The 12529-nt window shown below is 42.6% G+C and overlaps 1 protein-coding gene across 1 annotated transcript in view; it reads right to left on the bottom strand.

Annotated features, from left to right (window-relative positions):
- The window catches only part of LOC110535601 (disks large-associated protein 1), a 239260-nt gene that overhangs the window by 142359 nt on the left and 84372 nt on the right, over nt 1–12529 (bottom strand). The window contains exon 2 of the mRNA XM_036935331.2: nt 7503–7588. The gene's annotated coding sequence lies outside the window, so the exon portion shown is untranslated. The remainder of the gene's footprint in view (nt 1–7502; nt 7589–12529) is intronic.

The following is a 12529-nucleotide window of genomic DNA, read 5'->3' as shown; positions in this document are numbered from 1 at the left end:
CACTCTCATCGAGACAATCTCATTCAACACATCCACAATTTTGTAGAGAATTCAATCGGATCTCCCAGGTAACAACATCAATCTAAAAGCCTTACTCCGTCCAAAAAAGAATCAGAACTAGGCTTGGATGTACTAGATTCCACTGCCACTTTACTTCTCTTATTTCCTTTCATATTCTCCACTGTAATCAAATTCTTCTCACTCCCATCTCTCAACATGCCTTCTAGTTCAAACAGAACATCCACTTCCACCCTTTTCTCCCTATCTTCTCACCCTGCCCTCTCCAATTCGTGTTGATAAGAGGAATCATTTTATCCCATTGCGGTCTGGTCAGTTCTTTAAGTTTCGTGTTGTGTCCGCCTCCCTTTCAAAATAGCCCACCTTGGGAGAGGGACATGGAATCCGCCGATAGGAACATCATTGAAAGAAGTCTAAATGGCTCAATCGAAGAAGGAAAACCAAATGTACATGCACACATACGTATAGTATGATCAGTATAACATGACGGCTTCCCGAAATGCCACAAAGCAGGACTACATTAAGTTTCAGATCATATAAAACATTTGATCTCAAATCCAAAATGCTGGAGTATAGAGCCAAATTAAAAGTATCCTATTCTCAGCGCTGAAGAGGGCCCTGATTTTAATCTTCATTCCAATTGAAGGATTGTTTCTCATCCAAGCCCTCTTAAACTCTCTGCATAAGAAAATGAAATGAAAATTGGGAGAAATTTAAGTAGAAAACGTTTAGTGTGGGTGACCTTTGATGTGCCGGGATAAAACACAGAGAACACCGAAACATACATGGTAAAACACAAAGACAGACAGGGTAAAAAAGAGAGACAGACAGGGCCCAGACAGGGCCCAGACAGGGCCCAAAAGTAGGGCTCTCCTCAAAAAGTAGTGTACTATTTAGGGATTAGGTTGCCGATTTGGACTGTATCCATTCAAAAACCAACTAGCCAATACCATGCCACAGACTAGCGAAAAGGAGAATGGGAGAAAGCGTGGGAACAAATAACGCGGCTACTGCAGATGTGAATTATCATACAGAGTGCGGCTGACTGATGCAGAATTAACATAATATTATCTTTGAGTATATTTTGGAGGTAAATTAGAACTAAGTACCATGTTTAGGATGCGAGACCGAGACGTTAACCTCAAAACCTAAACTTTATTACAGCAAGCACCTTTACACAGAACATGATAATTTGAAGACCGAAAAAACACTGGAGGAAGGGGGGAAAATGTAGTTAATCAATGTTAGCAAATTAGGTAATTATTTAAGTTTAATGAACAGAGATGCTTTAAGCCAAAAGGCCTTTTTACTAGGTGTCTCCTGGTGTTTTAGTAATAAAAAACCTTACTACGACCTCATTAATAATTTAATCAGAAAAAAACGATTAATTCAAACCCGTTGCATTATGTATAGAGTTTCTAATGGTTTGAGTATTATAATAAATGTTCATTATCATACAGTCCCTTAAATTGTCAAATACGGATGTTTTTCTTGCATATTTCAGTTTAACAGTGAGTGCTCAAATAGTGGCTTTTATACTATACTGAACGTTTTGGTGCCAAATGTTTACATGACATCCAGATTTCACAATGTTCTATTGTTTTATAATGACCTGCACATTAAATTATGTGTGCATTTGGGATAACAATTTGAAGCGTACTTATATGTTGCATTAAACTATCCACTGTATTCAAACATATGTCATTAGCATACAATTTCTCACTATTCATCCAGCATACAAATGAATACCATAGGCTATAAAACAAAATGTCCTATGAGAGTTCATCCAAAACAGACAAATTCAGTTCATATATTTAACTAGGCAAGTCAGTTAAGAACAAATTCTTAATTACAATGACGGCCTACCCAAGGTAAACCCAGACGACACTGGGTCAACTGTGCGCCGCTCTATGGTAACCCCAATCACTGATGGATGTGATGCATCTGGATTTGAACCAAGTACTACAGTGACACCTCTTACACTGATATTCAGTGTCTTTTACCACTACATCACACAGGAATCTGAATTTCAGCATACATTATATGATATACATATGGAAGCAAGACAGCTGCATGTACACCCCAAGACAATTCCTGGGCTGTGTACCAAATGGCACACTATTCCCTACATATGTAGTGCACCCTAAGGGCTCTGGTCAAAAGTAGAGCATTCGGAAAGTATCCAGACCCCTTCACCCCTTCACTAAACACAATACTCCATAATGACAAAGCGAAAACAGGTTGAGCAATCTTTGCTCATTTATTATGAATTAAAAACAGAAATACCTTGCCATGAGACTCAAAATTGAGCTCAGGTGCATCCTGTTTCCATTAATCATCTTTGAGATGTTTCTACAACTTGATTGTAGTCCATCTGTGGTAAATTCAGTTGATTGGACATGATTTGTAAAGGCGCACACCTGTAAATATAAGGTCCCACAGTTGACAGTGCATGTCAGAGCAAAAACCAAGCCATGAGGTCTAAGGAATTGTCCTTAGAGCTCCGAGACAGGGTTGTGTCGAGGCACAGATTTGGGGAAGGGTACCAAAACAATTCTGCAGCTTTGAAGGTCCCCAAGAACACAGTGGCCTCCATAATTGTTTAATGTAAGAAGTTTGGAACCACCAAGACTCTTCCTAGAGCTTGGTCAGGGAGGTGACCAAGAAGCTGATGGTCACTCTGACAGAGCTCCTGAGTTTCTCTGTGGAGATGGGAGAACATTCCAGAAGGACATCCATCTCTGCAGCACTCCATCAATCAGGCCTTTATGGTAGAGTGGCCAGACGGATGCCACTCTGCTTGGAGTTTGCCAAAGGGCACCTAAAGGACTCTCAGACCATGAGAAATGATTGATGAAAACCTGCTCCAGAACGCTCAGAACCTCGGACTGGGGCTAAGGATTACCTTCCAACACGACAATGACCATAAGCACACAGCCAAGACAACGCTGGAGTGGATTTTTTATATAATTGGGTTAGGTTCGGGTGCCGTCCTCAGATTTTCACTTTATCACATGCAGTGGGGAGAACAAGTATTTGATACACTGCCGATTTTGCAGGTTTTCCTACTTACAAAGCATGTAGAGGTCTGTAAATTTTATTATAGGTACACTTCAACTGTGAGAGACGGAATCTAAAACAAAAATCCAGAAAATCACATTGTATGATTTTTAAGTAATTAATTTGCATTTTATTGCATGACATAAGTATTTGATACAACTTAATATTTGGTACAGAAACCTTTTTTTGCAATTACAGAGATAATGTGTTTCCTGTAGTTCTTGACCAGGTTTGCACACACTGCAGCAAGGATTTTGGCCCACTCCTCCATACAGAGCTTCTCCAGATCCTTCAGGTTTCGGGGCTGTCGCTGGGCAATACGGACTTTCAACTCCCCCCAAAGATTTTATATTGGGTTCAGGTCTGGAGACTGGCTAGGCCACTACTCCTTAGTTGCCCTGGCTGTGTGTTTCGGGTCGTTGTCATGCTGGAAGACCCAGCCACGACCCATCTTCAATGCTCTTACTGAGGGAAGGAGGTTGTTGGCCAAGATCTTGCGATACATGGCCCCATCCATCCTCCCCTCAATACGGTGCAGTCGAGCTGTCACCTTTGCAGAAAAGTATCCCCAAAGAATGATGTTTCCACCTCCATGCTTCATGGTTGGGATGGTGTTCTTGGGGTTGTACTCGTCCTTCTTCTTACTCCAAACACGGCCAAAAAGTTTAGACAAAAAAGCTCTATTTTTGTCTCATCAGACCACATGCCCTTCTCGCATTCCTCCTCTGGATCATGCAGATGGTCATTGGCAAACTTCAGACGAGCCTGGACATGAGGGGACCTTGCGTGCTCTGCAGGATTTTAATCCATGACGGCGTAGTGTGTTACTAATGGTTTTCTTTGAGACTGTGGTCCCAGCTCTCTTCAGGTCATTGACCAGGTCCAGCCGTGTAGTTCTGGGCTGATCCCTCACCTTCCTCATGATCATTGATGCCCTACGAGGTGAGATCTTGCATGGTGCCCCAGACCGAGGGTGATTGACCGTCATCTTTAACTTCTTCCATTTTCTAATATTTGCACCAACAGTTGTTGCCTTCTCACCAAGCTGCTTGCCTATTGTCCTGTAGCCCATCACAGCCATGTGCAGGTCTACAATTTTAACCCTGATGTCCTTACACATCTCTCTGGTCTTGGCCATTGTGGAGAGGTTGGAGTCTGTTTGATTGAGTGTGTGGACAGGTGTCTTTTATACAGGTAACGAGTTCAAACAGGTGCAGTTAATACAGGTAATGAGTGGAGAATAGGAGGGCTTCTTAAAGAAAAACTAACAGGTCTGTGAGAGCCGGAATTCTTACTGGTTGGTAGGTGATCAAATACTTATGTCATGAAAATAAAATGCAAATTAATTACTTTAAAATCATACAATGTGATTTTCTGGATTTTTGTATATAGATTCCGTCTCTCATAGTTGAAGTGTACCTATGATAAAAATGTACAGACCTCTACAAGCTTTGTAAGCAGGAAAACCTGCAAAATCGGCAGTGTATCAAATACTTGTTCTCCCCACTGTACAGTCGGGCGATTGCAGATGGGTTATTAACAACTGCGGGCTCGAGCGTGTGAAGAAACAGCTGACAAACGCACCACTAGTGTTCACATTCTTAATGCAGTGGAACCTATCTATTTTAATAGTATTGACGCCATGTTTGTACTTAAGCCAAATTAATTTGAATTCATATTGTTATTTCCGATTTGTCACACATATTCCAACTTTTAACAAATCCACTTGTGCTGACAGTCATTTGCACATTCATCAATCTAGCAAGAGGGCAATATTTTGAATAATGTAGGAACATCTTCCCAAAACTTTACTTTACCCAAAAGATCATGACATTTGTGAACATTTAATCAACATTTTGGTCCTTTATACAGCATGTTCACCTTACCGACAAGGGGGGGTGTGTTGTGAAAAGGGCACTTTTTCTTGGTTCTATTGATGTGCTTAGCGTCTGTCTCCGACGTGAAAACAAACGTTTTTTACTTCCACACAAAATTACTTCTTTAATTGTTTTAGGTTGCATTCTTAAAACGTACAGCTATGAAAGTTATATATTTAGAACCACCTGCTCGATAGGAATCTATCGATTGTAACGACGCAGCCGGCCACTGGATGAAGCCTGATTTAAACATATTATCAGTAATTACCCGTAAATCTAGTGCACTGTAGTCTTAAGAGGTTTTAACGTCATTCAAAATAAGAGGCTCGGATTGAAAATATATATTTGTCTGACAGTTGAAAAATTGTCCAATACTTTGTTAGTCAAAGTGCATCCAAACAGAATTGTACCTATATCTGACATAGGAACACTAACAACCAACTACACAGTACACAACAGTAACGCTCCCCTCCCCCAGAGTCCTGTTGCTAGCCTAACATGTTATCTGGGTGTCCCAAATGGCATCCTATTCCCTTTATAGTGCACTACTTCGTCTGCACTACCCTGGTCAAAAGTAATGCACTATAAGTGGAATAGGGTGCCATTTGGAATGTTGCCAGAGGCTGTTTTAGGCCTGTTCTGGTGGCAGCTATGTTCTCTACTCTAACTCTCTGAACCCACTGAACTCTCCAGCTAGCTACCTAAAAGCTGTTTTAAGACTCACAGCCAACCCCATTGGATTACAGCATTATGATGCACACCAACTCACACACTCACAGAGTGCTTGAAGTGGACTGAAATAAATATAAATGCTCATTTTTGGGTGCCAGTACTCATCAAATTTTTAAGGCTGATTCTAAAGAATGTGCCAGGACTCAAGAGTTAGAACATTTGAGGTGACGGTACTATGTCTGTTAAAAAAAGGTGCTGAGTAGAACCATAGAGGGTTCTTTGGTTTGTCCCTATAGTGGAATCCTTTTTTGGTGCTGGGTAGAACCCTTTGCAGAGGATCTATCTAGAACCCTATATGTAGGGTCCTTCAAATAACCTTTTTATCATCTAAAGGTTCTTCATAGAACCATCTACGATGGGTTCTAGCGAGAACCCATTTATCTTTGGAGGGTTCTTCCTAGAACCCTCTATGAGCAGTTACACTAGCCTCATTAGCCTTCAAAATCTAATTTTTATGACAATGCATTGCATATAATATGGCCTTTCTTTGAGGGCATAGTTATATCCTAACATAGTGGTGTTAAGTATCTCCTGGTTTACAGGCCAAGTCATTTCTTTCTTTCGGAATCCAGATGGAGTAAGGATAGCCAACAAGTGGAATTCTTAATCAGCCACAAGCTGCATTCAGCCAGGGTAGGGAAGACGGAATACCGAGACTACCTCAATCCTCTAGACTGGAACAAGCAGTTGGTACAATACATCCAATTACTAATAGATTGGATTCATTTAGAAAACGGGATGTTATCTATCTTTGTGTAGCGTACAATTAATCAACTAATCAATGTTCCATGCAAAAAACACATATTTCACTAAAACAAGCAATTCTGAACATCTCCCTGCAATAGTGTACACATACAAAATGATGCACTTGATTAAGAATCGATCGAGGATAAATCCAGAAAAGCATACAACTTTTTTTTTTCATGAGAGCAGTTGGCAAGTTTGGCATATGTGACAGTCTACAACACATAGAATTGAGCACTTAAATGTGACTTTTTTTAATCTATTCTCAATCTCTCAGAGCATAGCGAGCGTTGGTTTGAATATGGCTTGCAGAGAGTAAACAAGTTCAGCACTTTTTTTTATCTCCGAACAAACACTTTTCCATCTTTCTTTGGAGTTTAAACTCTTATAATCTTGGGTCCAACATCTGTTGTGCCACCAAATATCATTAAATGTTCTGAACCGTGTAGAAAAAGGTCATGGCTACTGGAGAGCTGCTGAGACGACAGACACAAAGAGCACATGGATGATTCAGCCCCAATCTCACTCTTTCCCCCAGTCTCTCTCCCTCTCTTTTATCCCTCTCTCCATCTCTGCCTCCCACTCCCTGTCTGACTCCGATCCTTTATTCTTCTCCCCCTCTCATTCTCTCTCCCTCCATCTCTCCCTCCATCTCTGCCTGACAGACTCCCACACTCCAGTGAGTTTCTGTCCATGCGTGTCTTGACTAATTGACTCTAACTGGGGGTTATGGCAAGGTTGTGGCCATCACATGCAGTGTTCAGTCAGAAAAGGTCAGAGTTGAATGAAAAAAATAAACCCGTGTGTTGGTGTGAATAATGATGACAGTCGGACGCAGCCTGGACAGACCAGATCATGGCTAACATACCAACGGTGTTAATAGAATCGGTGTGACCCAGTCAAAACGTGTGTGTACAGAATATGTAAGTTGTTCATAGAAAGACAGTATGCTATAAGGTATCAGTACTGCAGCCCAGCCTTCAAATGAGAATGTGCATCTTTTCTCTCGCCTGCAAAAATGTAGCCCTGGGGATTGCAACACAGTTATAAAGCAAGTATAAATGAACTCACCCACTTTATTGTCTCCTCTTCAACGTCATGACTTCACCGGTCCTTAAATCCACACCTGTTGTCCTCCATGCAACTGCAGATCTTTACTAAAAACAGAACAGGATAGAGAAAAACGATGTTGAAATTGAACCAAAAACAAAAATAATTAAATAAGCTTGTTGTAAGGCAAAGTGCTCAGTTAATAAGAGACTCTCAAACCAGAAATGATTGATTGAAAAGACATTCAATACTGTTATGTGTTCGGCTAAGAAGAGTTTGTTTCTGCGAAAATTCAAAGCTGCACTGTCTCAGTTCTCATCTCAAACGTAGTCCTTTGGGAAGCTGTGAAGAAACACCGAATCCGTCTTCCCCCCATAAACGGAGAAGATAAGAGCAAGCATTTCATTTTAAGCCTATTTCTGCTCCTTGAAATATTGTCACATGTGGGGTCCTGGGGTCTCTTTGAGGAACTGCTCTTAGTCTCAGTCTCTATCCCCTACACTACAAAAATGGTTCCTAAATGGTTCTTCCTCAGCTGTAAAGGTTCATTGTAGAACTCTTGCCCAATAAAGAACCTTTGAGTTAAGTGTAGGGTTCTTGACATGGCATATATAGTTCTTCAGAATTCTAAAAGGTTTTGAAAATGTATGGAAACCTGTAGACGTGTCCCTTTCATAGCATACAGCAAATTGACCAGTGTTAATTGGTGTTGATTTTTCAGAGTAAAATTTCTAGTGTTGATTCAAAAGTTAAATTAACACTCAGTGGCATAGAATAACTCTAGTGTTAGTTTTAATAACCAGAGTTGAACCAACACCACGGCCGTCATTATCATATTTCCCAGCATGCTCTAGTTAAGGTTGATTTCAATATATATGTTTTTGCATTGATTAATCAATCTTATGCTTCTCAAATATAAATAACATACATTTTTGTAAACTATTCCAATCTCTTATTGCACACTTTAGTGAAATGGTGGTTCCACTTAAGATGTTTAAAGGTCCTGAATAGTCACTTTATAATGTACTTTTTCTCTATCATAGCTAACTACCAGAAAATTTGAAAAGACAGGCTGAGTGGGCGGGGAGCTTACACTGAGTGTGCAAAACATTGGGAACACATTCCTAATATTTAGTTGCACCCCCTTTTGCCTTCAGAGCAGCCTCAATTGGTCAGCGCATGGACTTTACAATGTGTTGAAAGCTTTCCAAAGAGCTGTTGGCCCATGTTGACTCCAATGCTTCCTAAAGTTGTGTCAAGTTGGCAGGATGTCCTTTGGTTGGTGGACCATTCTTGATACACACAGGAAACTGTTGAGTGTGAAAAACCCAGCAGAGTTGTAATTCTTGACACAAACCGGTACGCCTGGCACCTACTACCATACTCTGTTCAAAGGCACTTCAATCTTTTGTCTTGCCAATTGTCATGACTTTCCCTCCTGGGTGAGGATCAAAGAGAGGGGCCGGTTTGATTACTTTAATGACCGGTCATAAACTTTCTTTCTCTGGCCCTTTGCAGTTTGGAGAATGTGTTACAACAGAGAGAGACTTTGCAGTATTTTAACATCAAAAGATTGAGCATTGAAACAATATTTGAACATAAAAAATGTGGGAAATTGTTGGTGGGGATCCAAACAATAATCATGTCAAATCAGTTGTTGTTTTGTGATATCATTAAGGACGGTATAATGAAATAACATTAACTCTACAAATGTATACGTCCCAGTTTTTCATATTTTCATCTAAATGTTGTGGAACTTATATGGTTAAATATGAAACTATTTGTGAGAAGATTAAACATTATTTTAGCCTTCTAAATGAGATAATTGTTTTTCATATAGACTTTTGCCAAGTCAGTAGCCACACCCATGTGAGCACAGACATTGTGGCAACATGATGGAACTGCCCTCCAAGGTGAGGGCATAAAAGGACTGCTAACGAAATTTACATTAGACCAAAACATGAGAACGTGAGGATTTGGTCCACACTTTACAAAATGGTTTAAAAACTACAAGACCAGTACATTGCCGGGTTGCTACTGGCATGTAAAATGGTTTAAAACTACTTGACCGTGCAGCGTGACCGAGTTGAATGTTACGAAATGGTAAGACCCTCTGAAACTCAACAGAGAAGAAGACTAGATATAGACATGCACTGGCTGAAGCCACTACTTCCGGCACCAACAGAGATGGCCGCCTCGCTTCGCGTTCCTTGGAAACTATGCAGTTTTTTGTTTTTTACGTGTTATTTCTTACATTGGTACCCCAGGTCATCTTAGGTTTCATTACATACAGTCGAGAAGAACTACTGAACATAAGAGCAGCGTCAACTCACCATCAGTACGACCAAGAATATGACTTTCGCGAAGCGGATCCTGTGTTCTGCCTTTCACCCAGGACAATGGAATGGATCCCAGCCGGCGACCCAAAAAAACGACTTTGTAAAAGGGGGAAACGAAGCGGTCTTCTGGTCAGACTCCGGAGACGGGCACATCGTGCACCACTCCCTAGCATTCTTCTCGCCAATGTCCAGTCTCTTGACAACAAGGTTGATGAAATCCGAGCAAGGGTAGCATTCCAGAGGGACATCAGAGACTGTAACGTTCTTTGCTTCACGGAAACATGGCTCACTGGAGAGACGCTATCGGAGTCGGTGCAGCCAGCTGGTTTCTCCACGCATTGTGCCGACAGAAACAAACATCTTTCTGGTAAGAAGAGGGGCAGGGGCTTATGCTTCATGGTTAACGTGACGTGGTGTGGCCACAACAACAAACAGGAACTCAAGTCCTTCTGTTCACCTGATTTAGAATTCCTCACAATCAAATGTCGACCGCATTATCTACCAAGGGAATTCTCTTCGATTATAATCACAGCAGTATATATTCCCCCCAAGCAGACACATAGATGGCTCTGAACGAACTTTATTTGACTCTTTGCAAACTGGAATCCATATATCCGGAGGCTGCATTCATTGTAGCTGGGGATTTTAACAAGGCTAATCTGAAAACAAGACTCCCTAAATTGTATCAGCATATCGATTGCGAAACCAGGGCTGAAAAAACCTTGGATCATTGCTATTCTAACTTCCGCGACGCATATAAGGCCCTGCCCCGCTCTCCTTTCGGAAAAGCTGACCACGACTCCATTTTGTTGATCCTTGCCTACAGACAGAAACTAAAACAAGAAGCTCCCGCGCTGAGGTCTGTTCAACGCTGGTCTGACCAATCTGATTCCACACTCCAAGACTGCTTCCATCACGTGGATATGTTTCGTATTGCGTCAGACAACAACATTGACGAATACGCTGATTCGGTGAGCGAGTTCATTAGAACGTGCGTTGAAGATGTCGTTCCCATAGCAACAATTAAAACATTCCCAAACCAGAAACCGTGGATTGATGGCAGCATTTGCGTGAAACTGAAAGCGCGAACCACTGCTTTTAATCAGTGCAAGGTGACCGGAAACATGACCGAATACAAACAGTGTAACTATTCCCTCCGCAAGGCAATCGAACAAGCTAAGCGTCAGTATAGAGACAAAGTAGAATCTCAATTAAACGGCTCAGACACAAGAGGTATGTGGCAGGGTCTACAGTCAATCACGGATTACAAAAAGAAAACCAGCCCCGTCACGGACCAGGATGTCTTGCTCCCAGGCAGACTAAATAACTTTTTTGCCCGCTTTGTGGACAATACAGTGCCACTGACACGGTCCGCAACTAAAACATACAGACTCTCCTTCACTGCAGCCGACGTGAGGAAAACATTTAAACGTGTCAACCCTCGCAAGGCTGCAGGCCCAGACGGCATCCCCAGCCGCGCCCTCAGAGCATGCGCAGACCAGCTGGCCGGTGTGTTTACGGACATATTCAATCAATCCCTATCCCAGTCTGTTGTTCCCACATGCTTCAAGAGGGCCACCATTGTTCCTGTTCCCAAGAAAGCTAAGGTAACTGAGCTAAACGACTACCGCCCCGTAGCACTCACTTCCGTCATCATGAAGTGCTTTGAGAGACTAGTCAAGGACCATATCACCTCCACCCTACCTGACACCCTAGACCCACTCCAATTTGCTTACCGCCCAAATAGGTCCACAGACAATGCAATCTCAACCACACTGCACACTGCCCTAACCCATCTGGACAAGAGGAATACCTATGTGAGAATGCTCTTCATCGACTACAGCTCGGCATTTAACACCATAGTGCCCTCCAAGCTCGTCATCAAGCTCGAGACCCTGGGTCTCGACCCCGCCCTGTGCAACTGGGTACTGGACTTCCTGACGGGCCGCCCCCAGGTGGTGAGGGTAGGCAACAACATCTCCACCCCGCTGATCCTCAACACTGGGGCCCCACAAGGGTGCGTTCTGAGCCCTCCCCTGTACTCCCTGTTCACCCACGACTGCGTAGCCACGCACGCCTCCAACTCAATCATCAAGTTTGCGGACGACACAACAGTGGTAGACTTGATTACCAACAACGACGAGACGGCCTACAGGGAGGAGGTGAGGGCCCTCGGAGTGTGGTGTCAGGAAAACAACCTCACACTCAATGTCAACAAAACTAAGGAGATGATTGTGGACTTCAGGAAACAGCAGAGGGAACACCCCCCTATCCACATCGATGGAACAGTAGTGGAGAGGGTAGTAAGTTTTAAGTTCCTCGGCGTACACATCACAGACAAACTGAATTGGTCCACCCACACAGACAGCATCGTGAAGAAGGCGCAGCAGCGCCTCTTCAACCTCAGGAGGCTGAAGAAATTCGGCTTGTCACCAAAAGCACTCGGTCTGCACAACGCATCACCGGGGGCAAACTACCTGCCCTCCAGGACACCTACACCACCCGATGTCACAGGAAGGCCATAAAGATTATCAAGGACAACAACCACCCGAGCCACTGCCTGTTCACCCCGCTATCATCCAGAAGGCGAGGTCAGTACAGGTGCATCAAAGCTGGGACCGAGAGACTGAAAAACAGCTTCTATCTCAAGGCCATCAGACTGTTAAACAGCCACCCCTAACATTGAGTGGCTGCTGCCAACACACTGAC

This window comes from Oncorhynchus mykiss, chromosome 11, assembly GCF_057628025.1.
Source record: "Oncorhynchus mykiss isolate SJ-2025 chromosome 11, ASM5762802v1, whole genome shotgun sequence".
NCBI classification, from domain to species: Eukaryota; Metazoa; Chordata; class Actinopteri; order Salmoniformes; family Salmonidae; genus Oncorhynchus; species Oncorhynchus mykiss.
This window is presented reverse-complemented; position numbering and strand designations above follow the sequence as displayed.